The sequence below is a fragment of the Sinohyriopsis cumingii genome, chromosome 18 (assembly GCF_028554795.1).
Source record: "Sinohyriopsis cumingii isolate HCF-2022 chromosome 18, ASM2855479v2, whole genome shotgun sequence".
In the NCBI taxonomy this organism is placed as follows: domain Eukaryota; kingdom Metazoa; phylum Mollusca; class Bivalvia; order Unionida; family Unionidae; genus Sinohyriopsis; species Sinohyriopsis cumingii.
In genome coordinates this window covers 20,715,265-20,737,326 of record NC_142978.1, presented here as the reverse complement: position 1 = coordinate 20,737,326, position 22,062 = coordinate 20,715,265, and positions in this window count along the sequence as shown.

Here is a 22,062-nt window from a genome sequence, read left to right as displayed (position 1 = left end):
AAAATCGCAAAAAAGGGGATCGCGGTGACTGGGTGCCAATTTGGAGTCGCGCCCTCTCTGCTGCTATAAATTTAACTGAATATTTTATCAAGACCTATACGATATCTTGTTCTAGGATCATGTACATTTATTGTTATAAATCCGTGTGGAGTATCTTGCGCTCGTGAAAAAAAGTTTCTAAATTTATTTATATCCATGTCACCGCCACACCAAGTTTGATGAATGTTTCGCAACGTATGAGTATCGACTCCATTAAACACAACTAAAATATTACAGTTATCTCTGATCACCTTCGGTATTTGTGTGTATAGCTGAGTAACATAAATCACATCAGTGTTTTTATGTCTACCTCGAGAAAAAATCCTAGCTGGATTTGATTGTTTGTCCAACATCACATCATCATATACAACCAAATTATTAATAAATCCGTCTAAATCATCAACGGACGGTGCTTCATCAATATCGGTTATAAAATCTTGCGTTTTCATTAAAATCCTTGAGTACATCATAACATCGTTCATCATCTACAGACGGAGCTACCAAGTACAACTTATCCCACTTTAAACCTCTCATTATCAAATTAAATAACAGGTGCGTCTTACCACTTCCAGATGGACCTATAATAATCATTCGGATATAATCTGGTAGTGCAGCATGATGCTTGACCGGCTCTTGTTTTCTCGTCGCGGAAAAATCAATAATATCCATGTTATATGTAAAATAATTATGAATTTATATTGTGTGAAAAGTAGGACGCACACCCCAACAAGTGACCTAACAACTATTACAACAAAAAATAACAGATCAGTGGTTACATGTAATTGTACGCGGTGTGGTACAAAGAAATTTAAATTTATTCCCTCACAGTCAAAGTCAAATAATAGTATAAAAAAACGAGGAGGTGATATTGCAGCAAAAGTAACAAAATTACCAGGGACTCCGTGGGCTAAATACGCAGGAGAAAAACATCTTCCAGGATATAATTACTGTGGTCCTGGAACCCGACTTGATATCAGACTTGACAACCAAGAAAAACCAAAAACAGGTGAGTATCCGATAAACGCTATTGATAAAGCGTGTCATGCTCATGATGTAGCTTATAAAAGTAAAGATCTGCAGCACAGGCACATAGCAGATGTAAAATTAATTCACGCGCTAAATTCCATTACGAATAAATCCTTCAAGGAATCATTGGTTAACTGGATAGTAAGAGCCGCGATGAAAGGTAAATTAGCGCTAGGACTGGTAATTAATTATAATGGAATCGATTTATTATTCCCCAAGAGGACATTGGAAAGGTAAACGCAGTGTTTAGTAAACTCGCTGAAGCAGCAAACGTTACACGTGTTACTGCTAAAAAGTGGTTATCCAAACAGGCAATATGGCAAATTTATCTACCACCACCTAAACAAATTCACTTTGCATATTTTGATGTTAGTGTTCCTAATGAAGTTCATCAAGCTGATATATTATTTCTACCACATGATACCGTTAAAAGCCAAAGACGTCAAATAACATACCAGTACGCGCTAACTGTAGTTGATGTTGCAAGTAGATACAAAGAAGCAGAACCGTTGTCAACACAGACAGCAACTGAAGTAGCTTCTGCGTTTAAACGAATTTATGAACGTGGACCCTTGCAATGGTCACAGCTGTTACAAGTTGATCCTGGCAAAGAATTTCAGGGTGCAGTATCATCGTTGATGAAACAACATAACGTCACCATAAGACATGGACATACTGCAATTCATCGTGATCAGGCAATTGTTGAACGATTTAATCGAACACTTGCTGAGCGCTATTTGGATATCAATATGCGAAGGAATTTATTCAAGGCAAGAGATCTCGTGAATGGGTTGCAAGATTACCAAATGTGATAACCGCGTTAAATAATGAGATTACTCGAACAACCAACATGAAACCGATTAGCGCAGTCACAAAAAATATATACCCGTACAACGACGTGATTTTTCAACACAACCAGTGCGGGCAGTGACATTGTGAGATATTTGGAGCATCACGACACATAATATATCTAACATAACAATATTCACGGGAAGACCAGCAATCTACAGACTGGATTCAACTGCTCCTCAGCGTGGATTTACACGTGAACAATTGCAAGTAATTCCCGAAGACACACAATTACCACCACGATCAGTTAACTAGCACCCCTACGTCGATTACATTCAAGACAGGTCAACATCACATTTTCTCGTGTATGACCGCGGCTGTTATCTTTTCTATCTACGGTAAATTGTCTTGGATTATTACTCGAGTACTGCCATAACATTATGCAAATACAACTTGCACAGTGATTATTCTGCTGCTGCTTTAGCGCGTTAATAAATTCAACGTTGAGATCAAAGTCGCGTTTATTTTTTTTTGTCACTTTGTTTATAACCAGCTAGTTTTTTTCTTATTATATCCTTGTCAATATCATCATTGATCACTGACGAGTCCATGACGATTCTCCGCAGCTGAGATATTTTTTCTGACTCTAGATACAACTAGATAAAGTAAGTTCGACCATTCGATACGATCATCAACGATCCAAACAAATGTATCAGTAATAGTTAATCCTTGAGATGAGTGAATCGTCATTGCGTATCCTAGCGTCCACGGAGACTGGTCAGCGTGTAGAGCATCCTTAACAACACTGACATCAACTGCGACAATATCATTCAACACAAGATTCTGTTTCCTTGTCTCGGTCTGTCTGGTATATCAACGTCAATATTCTGCTGTTGCTGGTCGATAACACAGCGGCACTGGCAACGTTGGAAAGTTTTCTTTATGTAACTGAAACAACCGCTGTTGAAGTGTGTCTCTGACTATCTTTCTACTTGCCACTATCAAATCGTTTGGTCTCCACGTTTGTAGAAATTCGTTCAAGGAAGTTTCTGAAATTATTTTATGCGCTATTTCACATTGAATTTTATTCGGTTGTAATCTGATTAATTTTTTTAATTCGTTTAATTCTGCATCAAGAGATCTGTGATCATCAGTTATCTCCGAGTAATAATCAACAAAATTCTTCAACCAATCGTGTGGAGATAGTCCAACAAACGTTGGTGGTTGGCCGTGATCGTCGCACATTATCACAGCTGTATTTTTTAATAACAACCAATCAAGAAATGTTTTTAATATTTCCAACGATACTGTACACACTTCATCCCACATGATGATCTTCGGAATATATTTCTCTCCCATTCGATCTGGATTTCATGTGCCACCGCTGTATTTGAAAAATCCGTGATAAGTACAAAAATAAACTCCTCGTTGTTTCATCTTCCTGGTAAGTCTGTGTGTTGCTGTTAGCACAATCATATCATCGCGTTTCTGTCTAAATAATTCGATTACTCGAGTTGTCTTACCAGAACCTCCCGGCCCGTTCAAATAAACCGTTTTGAGTCTGGATACTGGATCATACACGGATGGCTCCGACGATAATTCTGATATCTAGTCGTGATAATAATTATCTTTAACCGCAACATCCGCTGATTCACAATAACAATGTAACATTTTTTTATTCTCCACGAACCCCATGATTCATCAGTGCTTGTGAAACGAGCCAGTAGTTCTGAATATTTTGTATTCAAGTAAAATGAATCCATTGCAACTCTAACTGCAGTGTCAGGAAATCTATTTATCATCGATAGCAAATTTATAGATACGTAAGCGAGCATTGAAGATCTTAAATGTGTATACTGAGGAGATTCTCCATCAGTGTAACTAACAATTGTACCCAACCGTGTTCCGTCAGACAAGTAAGCGTCTTCCCGATTACAAAATATATTTCTCGCAGCGGCATCAGCAATTATAAAATCTAATTCAACATCATCCATAATCAACCGTGAGTGATGCCGTTTATGATCATATGCACCACCCTGAGTAAATTTACCAATTATTTTTCTACTGAGATCTTTTGCGGTTTTTTCACTGTTGCTGAGTTTAAAACTTAAGAATATTAGAAGCATCATTGACGATGACATCAACAGGAGCATTTGGACATTCCCATTTATATTCTTCGATGACCTCATCTACACTGATACGCTCCGGTGTTTGTAACCAACCGAAGTCTGCGCCCGATATGATATAACTGCTTCACTGACCGTCAACGATATTAATACGCGGTTGTCAAGCATATATCGTAATAACACTGTTGGTGCCCAGCGTCGCTCCGAGAAGTGTCTACCAAACCAAACATAACAACACGGATGAAGATTCTTAGCGAATTCAAACGACACTACACGAGCGAATCCTGTCAGGTCAAAATCGGGTAATAGACCATTAATCGCCACTCGTGTCATCTTGTTTGTAGGATGTCCGAATCTTTTAAAATATCCAGCACACTCACCCATCCCGAGAAAACTTCCCGGATAACACGCGACCATATCCACCGAAATGACATCCTTGTGGTTATATTCGGTATTCCACAAACCGCCATGTCCATATTCGATACAACTTAACTGAACATCTTCGAGGAACTCAGCGCGTGTTGGTCTCCATGAATTTCTCTCTCTCGCGGCGTGGGCAGCAACTGACTGGACTGTAAAACAATTAGTTAATACTTGCTCAGTATTTTCTGAATATCTCTGTGCGAGTTTTCTCATTTCTTCGTGTAGAGATTCTTTACGAGATAAATCGCCGTTAGGTCTTACAAATAGATCATATTCTTCATCTTAGGAACTTTTAAACAACCATACTGACACGGGATCGTTTTTACTTATCTGTTTAATAAAATCAAACATACCTTCTGACGAGTAATATCTCACGACACGATCTCGTGGAAATATTGTTACTGCGAAGGTCCACGCGTGAGCGTTATGATCAATAATTTCAATTGGTGTCCCTCTCGATTTATTCGGTGATTCATATAAAACCTCTCCGGTTAATGTTTTTACTACCATTGGAACTTCAGCCCACTTCGCTATTTTTTCACGTCGCAGATCAGTTAAACCGTTTCCACGCTTCGCATTTGTAAAATATCCCCATTACTCGCTTGGCTACACAACTCAACGATGAAAATCGCATCGGGGCAAGATCATTAATGTTAGGTCTATCATTTAGTTGATAAATTCCATAAACAACCGCAGTCACAGGATACGATCGAGCGTAATATGGTCTGTCAATCCCAGTTAACATTCCTGGTTTGGAATCTTTACTTAATACAACAGTTTCTCCATCAGCAAGGACAGAATCACGTTTGTCACCGATAAACCACGTATCGGAATCTGCTTGCACAATAAACTTTATTCTGAGAAGGTGTTTCTGATTAAGGTAATAGATAATCGTTTTCGCACGTGTATCGCTAATTGTAGCATCAATGACAGAATCATCGCGTATAATTTTGAATGTAGACCACACGTGAGATGCTCCATCATCACGAAATACTTTTTTGGCATCCCTGTTAATGTCAGTCAGATCAGTCAGTGCTCGTCTCCGCGAGTCAGGGGTTAGTCTATCAAGATCGAATCTAGAAGCTTTCCAAGGCTTGATTGCAGATAATTTCTCAAACTCATCCATATTATATTTCAGACAAGTATTTAAATAAAAAGTATTATATATATAATGAATCAGTTTAAATGGCTTATGGTAGGTTCATTGACCACTTGTAATAAATCATGTGTAAAAGAATTCTGCGGGCAACATTCACAATGTGTTCGTAATGGTAGCTTAGGACCAATACCATATCTGCGATGTGGTGTCGGAGTCCGGGGAAAGACACAGTTGTTCGCAAGTTGTGATGGTAAGCGATACAGGGAACTTAAAAGATATTATGACAAGAAAAATAATGACTCTGTCAAGTACAAAGTCATAAGAACTCCTGAAGACTACATAGCAAGGTTTCAAGATAAATTATAATTTAGACAAATAAGATTATATCTAAATGGAGCAAAAGGAATTTGTCAGACATTCCATCATAAAGAATTATGAACCAAATCGTAATGGCGTAGTTAGAAATTGTAGGTCGAAAAAACCAGTTGGTGTTGTTAATAATGCTGGTTATCTTAAATTTACCGTTGGCAAGAAAACTTATCTTTGTCATCGTTTCGTATTCGAATGTTTCTTTGGGGCGATCAAAGACGGTCTTGTGATCGATCACATCAATAGTATAAAAACCGATAATTCTTTATCCAATCTTCAGGCTATTACACAAGGTGAGAATTCTGCACGAGGAGAGACTGGTCGGTTTAAGAGCATTGGAAATTGAGCGATTAAATCTTTCAATGTAGAGTCCGGCGAAGAGATATTATTTCAGTCAATGAACGCTGCTGGTAAATATTTTGGTATTCACCCACGTTCGGTCCAACGTGTTGCAGATAAGATAAACAAATCATCGTTTTCATACCGGTTTGGAAACTGGATTTCGTTCTATTATATTCCAATTGTGATAGATACAGAAAACGGAGATAACTCTGTCGCGATTGTGTAAAAGTCAATAATGGAGTTACCTGCCTTGAGATTGCGCAACACACGTCATTAGCTATATTACAGTTAATATATTATCAAGAAAATAAATAAATTTCGAGTAGAACTAAATTCAAGTTTGTTTGTTTTTTGTAATCCAAAAGTAACTGTCTGAAATATATGGTTCTATGGCGATGTACACTACAAGCCACAGTGTGAAGAAGGTAAACAATTCTCTGTTACCTGTAACAAGGAAGTAAAAAATGTCCAATTACTTCCCATAGAATTTATCAATGACTGTCAACACGGGCAGGTGTATAATTGATTATTGAAATAAATCATTTTTTTCACTGACAATATATGTTTTACTGAATCCGTCTAGCTTTCTGGTTCATCTATATTTTTTCTACGATTATGTTAAAGAAAAGAAATACAAAAACGGCAAACAAGCCACGCCCATCGCGTGAGCTATTTTTGAATTTCCAAGTATCAGTCAGCTTATATACTATAGGGTCCGTATTATATACTGGGGTTTTCGAAACTCAACAACAAACACACCTTCCGCCATATCACCACGCGCGGTGATATTTTTTATCTCACGGGATTGATTTGGGTGAGGGTGTGACAATCTGTAGAATATAACCCCGTATATGTCTGTGCCGTCTTACTGTAAATAATGTAAATACCTGTAAATAGTGTAAATACCATGTTTCGTGCCGTATTACTGTAAATACTGTAAATGCTATATGTTGTGCCGTCCGTCTGTAAATAATGTAAATGGTTGTAAATAGTGTAAATGCTATATGTTGTGCCGTCCTACTGAAAATACTCTAAATATGACGGTATAAATATATTTGATGAATTAAATCCCGAAAAAACCATTTCTAATTTTGAAACATTGCAAGAAGCTAGACAGGAAGGAAGATGTATTCTGTCATCACAATATAGATTTATAACGAAAATTCAGACGGCTATGTCAATCGCTGGCTGAGGTAGAAGAAACGCGGATAAAAGAATTTGTCAGTCTCTCTCGTGCAATCGAAAAAATTAGGTCGGAATTATCTCACGACAATGAAGAAAAGAAGATAATTAATTCTCGTGTGAGACTACTAAGAAAAATTATGTCAGATCGTGAAGCGATCGAAATCGAAAGTTAGACTCGTTGATTTTATCAAGTAAGTACGTGGAAATGAAATCGAAAGTAAAAAATAAATTTTTGATTACAAATTTTTTTTTGCTTTTCACTGACAATATTATAATTTTTTTGTTTTTCACTGAAAATATTATATTTTTTTTCAATGACAATATTAAATATTTTTGTTTTTCATTAAAAATTGCTGGGTTTGCACGATTTTTACTAGTAAATACCCTATCAGAATTGACAAATCGAATGATTTCTATGATTTTTACTAGTAAATACCCTATCAGAACTAGCAAATCTAATGATTTTCAGTAAAAAAAAAATAAATTTCTTTTAATATTTTTGTTTTTCACTGAAAATTGCTGGATTTGTACCTTAATATTTTCAAAATTAACAAATCAGGCTGATTTTTATGATGAGACCTTAAGATGGAAATCCCTGAAAATTTTCACGATTGGAAATCTTTACGATTTTACAAGTAAATTAATATTTACCGTTTCATTTCTCAAATCGAACAAGTGGCCTAATTGGTCTGTTAGTTTGAAATTTATTCTTGATAGTGGATTATGACATCGTAGATAGACCGGGTTGATCGGCTCTTGCACAATCAAAAATCCAGGTGGATCTTTTGGTGTGGATGAATAAAGAATGAATCCTTGCTGCGCTTGATTTGATTTTGTTGTTTCCGTGCTGTAGTTGTTATCAATTACATCACACACAAGACTGACCTCGATCAAAGAAGTTATATTTACGATTTCCGGAGATAGATGTCGTCCTTGCCCATGTGGATCATTATTGTACCGGAGAATAGTTGCCGGTGGTAGTGGTTCTTTGTACCGTGCAAGTATATCGGGGAAGTTTTGGTTGAATACATCACTGACTGATTTTCTTAATTCGGGTGCGTTATACCCGGGAAATTTATAATTTGGCAACGTAGCTTCTGTCAACGAATACGCGTTTAAAAATCGTTGTTTGTGGTCTGACTTTTCAATATTTATTGCCCTTATTACTCGCTGGTTAATATATTCCATGTCGGATACAAGCTGATTTAGTATTTCAATGTGTTTGATGATTTCGACACGTAAAGTTGTATCAAAAAGATGTTCGTGGAAACGCTGCCGTAGTCGCTGTAGTTGTGTTTTATGTTCTTGATTAATGATTTTAAAATATTCAGTGATATGAATTAGTTGAATAGTTGGACCTCTTTTACTAGCTTCTCCCCCTTCGGAAACTCGTTCATAAACAAAAAACCACTGAATACGGTCCTTACCAAAGAAATAAAAATAACTGCCCAACGTTGCGCTTTTTATCTCAAGTAAATGTTGTTTGTATGATGGATTAACATCTGGTATGATTGTTCGTCCGTGACATAGTCAGACTTTTTGGGTTCAGGTGGTATCGGTGGTGCCTCCGGAGCAATTTCAAGCCATCCTGACACTGTTCTGACCGAACTCTGACATATATCCACGGCGTAGTCGTGAGAGTTTATCTCGATCGCGGAAGACAACGTCGGTTTATGAGCGGTCACTGCTATTTTGGATTCTTTCCCAGTGATATTTTTTATTCGACGTTGTAATTCCTCATGGATTTCATCGATTAGATAAGACCCGGTTGGTATTCCAACAACATTCCAGTCGGGAGTACGATCTGGTTAATTTTTATTTGCAAACACAAACTAATTATTTGCTGGTAATCCACCAAATGATTTTGATCTGATATTGGGCCAACTGTGATATACTCGCAACTGTGCCATCGCGATCTCGCTTACCGGAATCGCAGCTGGAAAATTAATACTGAATTCAGGTTTGGTTGAGCTTACTGTCATCATCGTGGTCTTTACTGGAGCTGTATTTGGGGCTATCTGCTGAAGTAGCTCTGTCATTGTTATTTATTTTATTTTCCTTCAAAACGTGAATTTTTTTATATGTGTTTGTCATCATCGTGAATTCGGAATCTGATATTGTTTCATCGTTGAGGCTTGATGATATCAGCGACGATAATTTTGAATATTCGTTCGTGGCTGTGTTTAGCCGCGTGACATAACCGTTGAGATTTGTGTTCGTGCACGTTGATATTTTTTCGCGATTATATTAAAAACACCTGCAAGTGCCGCTGATGATGAAACGTATATTGTTACTGCGATTGCGGTTGTTACTGGTGTTAGCGCTGATAATACTACTCCGGTGGATACAGCTAACGCGGATAACGAGTATACTGCAACGTCAAGAACGACTGTTCGTCACCGGTATTTTTTTAACTTTTGTTGTGTATTTGTCGATGATGGTTTTTAACTCTGACTGCCATTCACGTACTTGATCGTATCTATATTGCTGGACATCTGTTGACTCCGTTTTTGTTAATGCCATTTATTATTTTACACAGTAACCAATTGACGTGTTTCAGCTACAAACTCCAAACACCACCATCAAGATGTTGCGGTTAATTTCTAGTCACAACCCATGAAAATTTGTCGGTGGAATGTCGCTAGGGATACGTTGTAAATATCTGAAATTTTGCAGTACTGAACACAGACAGCCTGTACACACCAGTAACTGTTGCGGTATATTTGATAGTATTATTTTGTTTTGACCATGTTGCGAATTCAGATGATACTGTGTATACGATGTTGGTAATATGCTTGGGAGTAACTCCAGGTGGGATTTTAATCAGACTAATTTTGTTAACGATCTCAGGAATTCCATTTACGATATCTTATTGTGTTTTCTTGATTGTGCCGATGTTAGTTTTGCTATCAGTGAGTTTTGTGTCAACGGTCAATGAAATACCAAAGAATTCCTCTGCGGTTTCATTAATTTTTCTAAAGTTTCTACGGAGATTTGTAAACGAGTTTACGTGACCCTCATACTCGGTCCGCAAAGTGGATAATTTACCGTCAACTGTGCTGTAGTTAACGTCTGCATATTTTTTTGTTGCTGCGTCTTCGTCTGATGTTGGATCTATTAAAACCACTATCTTGCTTCCATTCATGCTGAGTTCACCTGTCATTGTGTCACCGGTATTTTCTAAGCAATTAGCAACATTTTTTGCAATTTCATCTTTGATGCCGGCAATTGACATACTTGAGTCTCTGATTTTTTCCGCTGTCAGTGAACACAGGGATGTTACCAGGAGTAGCTCCAATAACCCTACGAATTATTTCATACCATCTGATGTCACTGGTTTTTAGTTTTCCGTATCGGTCCTGAAAAATAACAACCTCATCTGGGTCTATTCCGAAGAGGGTTTAAAGATTATAGATTTCATCTTTGGTAGCATATTTTGATAAATCTTCGTCGTCGCGTTTTTTACCTTTACTCGTGCTGAGAGATCTTCCGTAAATATCAACCATTATTCTTTAGGGATTGTTTAATTTATCCGTAGTATACTCGTGCACGACTTTGTAAAGTGGTTTGGTTGATTTTGATAACGCGTCAAGTACATTAATTACTTCACAGCCACATATTGGTGGATCGGTTAATGTTTGTGTTGGTAGCGTTGAGTACCAAACCGGAATAGGAGCGAAAGTACTTTGTGCTCCATGTACGTATTTTAGAAATTCAACTGGCGGTGCTAACCCATAGGAATCAAAATAAACAATTCCACGTGGATGTATTGCGTAAGCAACCCAGTGAGTTCATGGACCATCGCTGTTATCGAGATTAATAATTCCAGTTTCTGGATTATTCGGTTAACGCGGTAACTGATCTCTCATAAAAACACCTCTGAAATTTTTTATATTTAATTGTTTAGCGGCATCTAGCAAATCAAAATTTGACATCGGCGAAACACTCTGTGTTTTTAACGGCGTTTGGGGTACCATGAGGGCCGAGTTCCTGGAAGTCTTAGACCCTTTCCGTACAATGAGGGCGGAGTTCCTGGAAGTCTTAGACCCGCTCCCTTTCTTTATATCCTTTTCCAGTTGCTTTCTTTAATGCCATTCCAGCAGCAGTTCCAACAGCATCTAACGCGGCTGCTTTTGCGACAGCTGGAGCAGCAGCAGCAATCAGCGCTGGTATTGCTGCGAGAAGTGGAAATATACCACCGGTTTTAATCATGTCGCTGATCGCTTTTGGAGAGAAATCTAGCTGAACTCCGGTTTTTGCTTTCTGCGCTTTATTGAAATGTTTTAATTGGGTTTTAGTCAACGATAACTTGTTTGGACCACCATTAGCAATTTGATCTCGCTTCAATGTTATCGCTGCCCTGGTTGTGCTTGCGTTTTTATATTGTAATTATTTCGCCTGACCGGGAGTCAGAGTGACATTAACGTGACTATATGGCATTTTTATAATTAACGCGGTTGGTCTAATTATCTACATGTTTTCCACTGGGGCATCAATGACTCTCATTCGCCCACCAACACCTTCAAGTAACATTGTTTTATTGCTGAGTATAACAGCAATTGCTCTGTAATTAACACCACCTGGGGTTATGTTAGCTCGAAAATGTATATCAACAACAGATTGCTTAACTAAATCAAGATGTTCCAGCGAAAAGTAATAAATCGGATACAACGATGTAAAATCTGTGATATTTGTAAACCAGTATCAATATTTTGATCACGTTCCATAAATGTCATCAAGCGATGATATGCACGTGACACATAATTATTTCTATAATTTAATGATATATCCTCAGATGGTTCTTGATGTCCGTTTATTCTTAAAGATACTTCAGTGACATCAAGTTGGTCAAATACCATTGGATTTCTTTCTTGATTGTTTAATCGTGCAGTATCTTGAAGAGCAACAAGGGCCCCGAGTGGCCGAGTGGTCTAAAGCGCTCTTCGTTACGGATCACTGCCATCTCACCTCTGTCTGCGGCGGTTCGAGTCTAAGATTCAGCCAATGTGGGCATGTGAGAAAGCTTGCCAGTAGCTTCTCGTGGGTCGGTGGTTCTTTCCGGGGTTTTCCGGGTTCTTCCTCCACCATTAATACTGGCCGCCATGTATAGCCTATCGTGCTGAAAAATGGCGTTAAACCCCACAACAACAACAACAACAACTGAAGAGCAACAAAAGATATGTCTTGGTGCAGAATCACCTTGCTGTGATGCAATATGCCATGTAAATGTAATGTTGACGGCACTTTGAATACTATCGGTAGTTGTTGTTAACCACGATAATATTGATTTACCGCCTTGATCCATAAAAGAAAGTAGCCGCTGTTGTTCAGCGAGCGATGGAGTCATTACTGGCATCCACAATGAGAGTTTAGATAATATTTCTTTACCATCAGCAGCGCCATTTTCTCGCCAGATAGCATCATTATCATCACCTTTTCTCACGAGTATAACTGTATGTTTGTATGTTTAGCTCCAAAAATAACCTTTCGGACATTTCTACAAAATCCAAAGATCTGGGACAGTGGAATTGCACATTAAATATTTCTACTATTACCTTTTAACATCAATTGATGTTTTCTGAATCATAAGTTGTAATTTGGATTGTTATAAACCACCGGCCATACATCAGCGTCAACGTTATAGGCAAAGTTTCTTGGTCGTCTTACAATATCTGGTCTCCCATAGGGATGGTCAGCATTATCCTTGGCGAACATCTTAGTCGGACCAGCTGATCAAGTATAATCATCTGAATATCTTGCTAGGCCTATAATCATTGTAGCAACGTCAACATTATCTTGGATTGTCTCAATTTCTTTTCCATCAATCATGTATATGGCACTTTTGAATAACGCCATGATGCCATTATTAACAAAGCCAACTCTGACATTAGCTCCGTATTCTGTATTAGCGACAACGTTTGTTACAAGTTCACCTGTGACTTCAATAAATGCTTCAGCGGGCAAGAAATACCTACTTGTATCCTGAACTCGTAATTCAATTCGTCCGCGTTGATTTGGCGACATTGCTTCATAAGAATAATACTGATAATCACGTACGGACTCATCCTTGAGTACTGGTGCATCCATGTCAAACGCTGGGTCAGATATACGTTTAAACATTTTATTATAATTTATTATCTTCTAAAACGAAGACCACTTCCTGATATCAGACTCGTATTTATTTGTTCAGAACATGATTTATCAGCGCTGCTAGTTTTTGATTTGAGGCTTGATTTATTGCTTTACTGACATCCGCGGGCATCACTTCAGTGCTTGGTAATTTCACTGGTTGTGGTTGGACTGCTTTTGGTTTGCGCATTAATCGTGCTAGTCTGTCCTTGATTGCCAGAAACGCTTTACTGGCAACGTTACCAACAGCACCAGGAGCTTTATCACGAACAACGTCAATAGCTTTCATTGATAATTGTTTTACGATCGGTATTGCTTTGGGAGCTATCCTTCTGAATAACCCCTGAACAACATCACCGAGTCCATCTCCGTAAGTTGCTTTACAGGTTGGTAATCGTGAGTTTATCACCCTGACCGGTACGGGTCCACGGTGAGCATTATGTATAATCGTCTTATTTGTTATTGATTTATCTAACAACTAGTCACTATGATAGTCATCAACGATTTCATCAATGAGCCCCCGATAAATTTTAATGTCCATGATACCGCCTTGAAATAATCGTCGACAGATATCAGCTGCTTCATTAATTATTTCCGGTGAGTTATTTTCAGCTCGTTTTCCTCCTATGAGAACTTCTAACCGTTGCACGTCATCGAGGATATTGTTAGGACAGGCGATAAAACCACTTCCCAAACCACGTCCGGTTGCTCCTTCTTCTGTTGTTTCCGTGCTTTTCTTAAATAGTCTTAAGGGTGATCTTTCCACCTTTGCTTTCTTAAGTAGTTCCTCAGACTTTTTAAATTCTGACATCAACCTTTGCTGCGGTGAAGAAGATTGTTGTTGTTCTATCTGTTGTTGCTGATTTTCTATTTGTTTCACATTCTCTTTATAAAATCTATGTACTTCTTCAAAAAGATCTATGTATTCTAAATCACCATCTCTGACTTGTTTTTTGTTTTTATATATGCGATATATCCATTTAAATAGATTATCATCATTTACTTTTTCAAAACCGGGTTTTAAAATATCAGATTTATTAAATATACTGATTAATATTTTTTCAAGTAATTTTTCTCTTTTAGTATTTCTAATATCTTCGACAAAACTATCCCTAAATTTTGCAATCAGTGCAATATTTTCTTTTATTGGTTTCGATGCAAGTTCTTTTTTCACGTCGGCAAATTCAGTACGAATTATACCAATATCTTCAAGTATTTCTTCGCCGACGGGTGGAGGTTGAGCTGCAGCTATATCAGTTGGAAGTTCTCGTAAAATCTTTTTTGTTTTTTAGTTCTCGCTGTTACTTTTTTCAGTCTGCTCAGCGGTTTGTTTTAATACTGGAAGAATACCCTTCTTCCTTTCCTCCTCGTCCTTAATATCTCCCCATATAGCTTTTGCAGTAACGGCTGTAATGGGTTTAAATAACTGTTCTGTACCCGTAGCAAATTCAACTTGTGCTTCTTGACGTTCTTGAAGTTTTTGTCTTACAGAATCACGAACAGGAAGAAATTTTTTGATTGCTTGTAGTCGCTCTCGAGCTAATCTAGCGGAATGTGCTTCTCCGATGTTTGCCATTATTGATATAATACTTTTTTAATTCATAGCAGCAGAGAGGGCGCGACTCCAAATTGGCACCCAGTCACCGCGATCCCCTTTTCTGCGATTTTCAGGAAGGTTTTTTTTTTTGCAATTCGAGGGTAAGTCAATTAGAGTCTGTTCGCCCTCTTTTAATAGCAGCAGAGAGGGGCGCCTCCAACTTGGCACCTAATCACCGCGATCCTCCCTTTTTTACAATTCCAGGGTATGTCAATTAGAGTCTGTTCGCCCTCTCTGCTGCTGCGCAAAATCATGATATATTAATATGCTAACATTTGAAATGTTGAATATAATGCAGAAGACATAATTCCTGTTGCTGGTACAGTTACGCCTAGTCCATTGTCAATCGCTTTTCAGGTGTTTAAGCGAGAGACCGTTAAGTTGTCAGGAAAGTCATACCTGATGAGAACTGAACTTATCTGAGACTCATCGGTCACTGTTCTGTAGCTAAATTAAATGCATATATGTTATTCGATTCCTGGATTGGCGTGGATTTCAGAATGAAGATTATGGTTCTACTGTGTTTAATATTTTCTCAATGCCTGACTTATACACATCTGACAGTTAAGGTAATATCAACTTAATTAATATCTCATGATTTACTTTATATTCCTCGTCGTGACTGTTATCGTCATATTATCTTTTTCTTCTTCCTATTCCTCACTTCGTTTCGTACATATATAAATTACGAAGTTTCATTCATAGTCATACATGCAACACGAATTGTAATTTTGACACTGTTTAATGCTGGTATGATTTTACAATTTATTCAGTTAAATTCGTATTGAGCATGTTCATCGTAAGTGTTGCTATCATCCATATTATCATCATGGTCGCCATCGCCGTTGATGTTATTGCGCGTGTCATTATTATTTGCGTATTATTGTATAAATAGACAAAATAGGATCAATATAAATTCAAATCTCAGAGTACCTTATATTGAGACTAAAGTGAAAAAGTGAGAACCATTGGTCGCAAAACTTTATAATAATGTTTGCAGTTTAATGTTAATAAATATAGATAGGGAATGTAATATATGGTAATTGAATATATGATTGTAAACAGTCAGTGAAATTTTCAAACCCGTGTACCTGATACATCATTAAGTGATCTATATAAATTGTTGACACGAAAGGTCGCAAACTAAGATTGAATCAGAACGGAGATAAATAACCTACAACAATTCGAAGTTAAACAACCTGTCAAAAGGAACGAAGTGACACCAGATTAAATCTCGTCAGTCGTATTTACAACCGCTCCAGCTGTTCAAGATAAGCATTTTGAGATAACCTATAGTGCTCATTTTCTATAAAGTTAATGTATGTATGTATGTATGTATGTATGTATGTATGTATGTATGTATGGATGGATGGATGGATGGATGGATGGATGGATGTATATATGTATGTATGTATGTATGTATGTATGTATGTATGTATGGATGGATGGATGTATGGATGTATGTATGTATGTATGTATGGATGGATGGATGGATGGATGTATGGATGTATGTATGTATGTATGGATGTATGTATGGATGTATGTAAGTAAGTATGTATGTATGTATGTATGTATGGATGTATGTCTGTATGTATGTATGTATGTATGTATGTATGTATGTATGTGTGGATGTATGTATGGATGTATGTAAGTATGTATCTATGTATCTATGTATTTATGTATGTATGTACGTACGTACGTACGTACGTATGTATGTATATATGTATGTATGATGTTCTAACCTCTAGGCCACCGGAGCGGTGACTATATATATATATATATATATATATATTGCACAATAATAATTCATCCAGAATGTTCCTCTTTTCACTAGCTGATGGTGTTTGGTAATAATAACTCTCAGATAATAGATACCAAAGCTTGCACTAAAATGTTTAGATAGATATTTTATTTGCCTTTGCGGTCGTTCCCAAAATTTACTCTCTATCCAAAGACATAAATCTCACTACATATTGCTACTTATAAATTAAATAATACACCACATATATCATCGGGATTTGAACTGTGATTCACTTAAAACTTTTCATTGATAGGACTTGTGTTTTTTTTTTAATTCTTGGATTACAATTTGGATTTGATTCGCAATACTATACGTTATTTTTCTTATTTTTTTTATTTTTTAGTCAAGGAATTTTTTATATTTTTTAAGGGCTACCAAGCTTGTTGTCTTCACTCTTTTTGATAATTATTTTTACATCATAGACTCGTAACAGTTGTATCGCGTGTCATTTAAGGGAGGATCTTTCGAACCCTCTGGATGGATGGATGCATGGCTTCAGTAGGAGGCTCTTACTTTGTTGAATTTAGTCTGGAAAAGGACATGATGTTTTGAGGACTTTTCAATTTTCAAAGGTCAAATATTATTTTGGGAGGTAGTGATAATCATTTGGCTGATTGGTCAATACATTTTGCAATATTTTCGACATTGAGTTTTGCTGTGTCAAAGTACAAATTCGAATGATCAAGTGTGTAAAGAAGCCTAGTTTCTGGGTGGAAAAGGTTTGGTATTTGCGCCTTAACACTTCACTATATGACGGGGTTAGATGAATCTTGAAAATAGTTTGGTAGCAGACTAAAGCGTCTATTTCGTTCGTCTGAGATAAAGTAATATCTAATTTGTTTCAACATAAAAGACTTTTTGAAGGGACTGTTAAAATTAATCCCGAGATAGTCCAAGTCCCTGACTGTGTATCGGATCAAGCACGTGCATGTAAGATTTACAAGCTGATCCGCACGCATTCGAGTTCGAATCAATTTTCGACCTCACTAAAGATCTGCATAACTGGAACAAGGCCTTTCTATCTACATGCCAATCTGTTTTTGTCAAAACTCGTATTAAATCCAAGGCATTTTGACTTTTGACCCTGAGGTGCTTGGTAAATGGAAGAAAACTTAGTTTCCGACCGAAAATAAGCCCAGTTTGTTTTGAACAACAGGCCCATTATTAAAGAGTGGCACCCTTGCATTGAACAAATCGGAGGGACCAGGTCCTATTGTGCTAAACGCATATTGGATGTTCACAACTGATTCAAGAATACATGCTGAAGCGTGAACCTCGACCAGAATGTGGATACTGCCAGAAGAAAACATTCTTCTCGAGTATGTTGATTTCCACCCTGTGATAGAGTATTCTGTCGACGTGAACTTCTTGAAGAAATAGTAAAGCAAACCGCAACATTCAAGAAGATAACAATATTTCCAACCGCAGCAAAATAAAAATAAAAAAGAAACAGGAAGTTAAGGGGTGAGTTCATATCAGTTGAAGTGTTGTATATGTCTGATTTATTCCGAGAGTTAGGGAGGAATAGGTCATGATCAAAAGAAAGAATCTCAGAGGCTCTAAATTTTGCAAACCAAACAAAATCATGCGTGATACTCGCAATTGACAATATATGGTATGTTTGAAGTCCATATTACATTTTAAGGACCGGTTCATATTACATTTTATGGACTGGTCAGTCACCCACAACAGAATATCTGAAACGATGCGAAACGGAGGTCCATGTATACCATTTTAGCTAATGATTGGTCCATTAACCGACAGAGGTCTTATGGTTACTGTGGTACATCTGTTGCATAAATATTTATTAACTCTTTTGGCTACATCATTTGCATATATATTTACTAAATCGTTTTGTTGTGTACGGTACCCATGCAAATGACGTCATTCAGCAGTAAAACAGATATCCGCAAACAGTAATTTTATTTTTAAAATCGGTTCAGGCGCAGCGAGCAACATATTAGATTGCACGGTCTATGATACGGGTATATGCGCTCATGGAGTAACGGTACAGGGACAATGGAGTCACAAATATTACAGACGGTCTGTATAACGGTACAGGGCCAATGGAGTCAAAAATAGATCGGACGGTCTGTATAATGGCATATGGGCCGATGGAATCATAAAGGGTAACTAAGGAATTAACAATAAATTCGAGTTATATTAGTACCATCTTTTTAGAGATTGTCAATGAAAATCAGAACAAAGTTCTTCTGCAAACGAGGACACGAATTTGGACAATTCTGTAACTTAAAGTCGCAATCAAGCAACAAGTTTGCTTCTTATGTAAGTATCAATAGTATAGATGAGATATATGGTGTAGTCACGGCACATCATTTTTAAGCATGGACTACTGTATAGAATATTTACTTAGTAATAACACACTAGGTAAGGACTTTTACCTTCGAGTGAGTTGCTAATTAGGGGCTAAATTGCACAAAAACAAAGTAGTTAAAATCACCCAGTAAACAAGCGCCATTTTGACAGACACATTGAATAACATATTACGTCTGAATTATGTATTAGAAACAAACTTTGTGACGCACCGCACAACTGTGATCTTGTAATGTTTTGTTTGTTTTTTTGTTTTTTTTGTAGCCCGACTGATTCAACCGGCATTGGATTCTTTATATTTAACGATTTTCATCTGCTTTAAACCAGTTCAACATGATCTCAGTATGAACAACACTATCATGCTTTCGTACATTCTCGTCCCTTAAATTGTATGGGGTGTAAAAATATTGAGATATACATAAAACTTAGGGCCGGAGTAAGGCACTCCAGGCCCCTCAGCACTGAAAATACTATGGTGCCCCCCCTTCCTACAAATAATGAAACTCAACAACAACAGCACTGAAAATATTATGGTGCCCCCCTTCCTACAAATAATGAAACTCAACAACAACAAAAAATACAATATTAAAAGCTGAAAAGGTGAAAAAGTGCCAGTGTTGCCATCATTCCAAAATGAAATACTCCTACATGCAGACTGAAATTGTCATATCTAATTCATTCATTTTTATCATCAACAATTAAGTTGAATATTTTTGTTGTGCCGTTGTTGGGCTGGTTCCCTAAGCATGTGCTTATTGTGTTTAAGGGTAATCCGGCAGTGATAAAGTCACTTCCCCTACGTTTGCAATTCATTTATTATGTCTACTTAGATTCTTGCAGCTATAGTATATGTCTTAGTGCCGATATATGGTAGTTCATGAACAGTGAGAAGTACTTTACCAATACAAGGGAAGGGAATTCTAAACATTGTTCTTAAAAATCGTACTGTGATCCGTAAAATGTAGCTTGCATACCTTTTCTACTTTGTTTTCTAACCGGCTAATACAGGAAACACTTCGTTTGGGTCATAATAAAGCATATTTGTTGATGTTTGGCCGATTTCTTAAGCTTGTAATATGAACTAATGCTAACGGCAAAGAAAACACGTATAAACGGAAACGTCATTCAAAAACCTTGACGTGATCAGATAAGATTGATTTCAAATCTTTATTTTTAGTAAGCGATAACTTGCATCTAATCTATCAACCCACACAGCGATATTTTTTCAACTACAATTTGTTCCCCATTACATTCACCGGATATAAATGCCGATATATGCAATGGGGATTATAGATACCATGACCTGAATGCTAAACGTGCTAGCCAGAGACTCCGTCGCTTATGTTATGTATGCATGTAAACTAGGAGACTGTTATGGGACTTTGTGCATGCAAATTTCTCTTTGCATTTCACTTTCGTGTGTCTAGTATTTTACATGCTATGTGGTGTGTTGAATGAACTTGACGGTAATGGTTTCGTTTTAAGTAAATTGCTTTTGTCTACATTTTCATACTGTATTTATTCTGCAGTCCGATCAGTACTTTTATTGTTGTTAACAGTATCTATCCAACAAACGCACAGAGGAAAGCAAGGAAAGATTACATCCGACGATATACTAATGCAACAATCAATTCCGTTGGAGGGTCATGTAATGTTTTTGATTTCCTAGGCAGGCGGTGTGTCTCTAAAATAGAGACATGTCAATGAAAGGCTGTCTTAAATAGTGTATAAATATAAACTGTCACAAGCAAACTATAATCAGTTATATCTATATTTATTGATTTAGGCTTTATTTTGAATAATTTTGTTCAGGGACACGAGAACACTAAAACTCATAACGAAACAAATTAAAATGGCCACTACTTTTAATATACAAAAACAATCATAACTCATATTTGTGTGTTACCATATGGTGCTGAGATATGATATTCCTTCTACAAAAAAAAACTTTCCTTTATAGGCGACAATATAGATAATATTTATGGAACACTTTGATTGTTGTATTTACCATCTTAGCCCATGTCACAATTAGACATGACAATGTTTCAAGACCGACCTGGCTTTGTTATTTTCTTTGTTGGTGGAGGGAAGGAGTGAGTGACATGGGGAGAAGCATGAAAATATTAAAATATTAGGCCAAGTCGTATTATGATGACAGTTAACAAGTGTAAGATTCCTTAGAGTCTTTTCGCACAACACTACATTTTATTGAATACAACAGTTTCCAGAGGGGTGATATAAATATTTCATGAATTTAACATGAAAGCAACACTGTCATTGTCTATAGATAATGTATATTTCTTTACAAGCTTGGATGGCATACGAGTTCTGTCAGATATAGCTGTGCTCTAATTTAATATACAATAGGAAAACCATGCAGATTTGATAAGAAATGAAGTACTTCGTTGCCTTCAAATGATGCAGATTCATGGCTAATATTCGACAGCAAGATAAGCATTAGCAGCTCTGATAGAAAGATGATTTAAACATTATAGTAAGAGGATATAGTAAATTACACATCTGATGCTAGTAATTTATAATCAAGTAAAATTACCGTACAGCTGGAATACATCGTAAATGTTACATAATAAGTTTACAGCGGTTCAACAAAAACAGATATTGAAACAAGTTCAAAGGTCACACCAAGACTCTGTATCTGAAGTAGATATTATGGGATGCATTGGAATGGAAATAAAAAAACATACATTTTAAATTATTCGTACATTTGAAAGGATAGGAAAGACAGTTGAAATATCTTAAAAATAAAAAGTTGTGTACGGCTGTCCTGTTGGCTTGATGATAT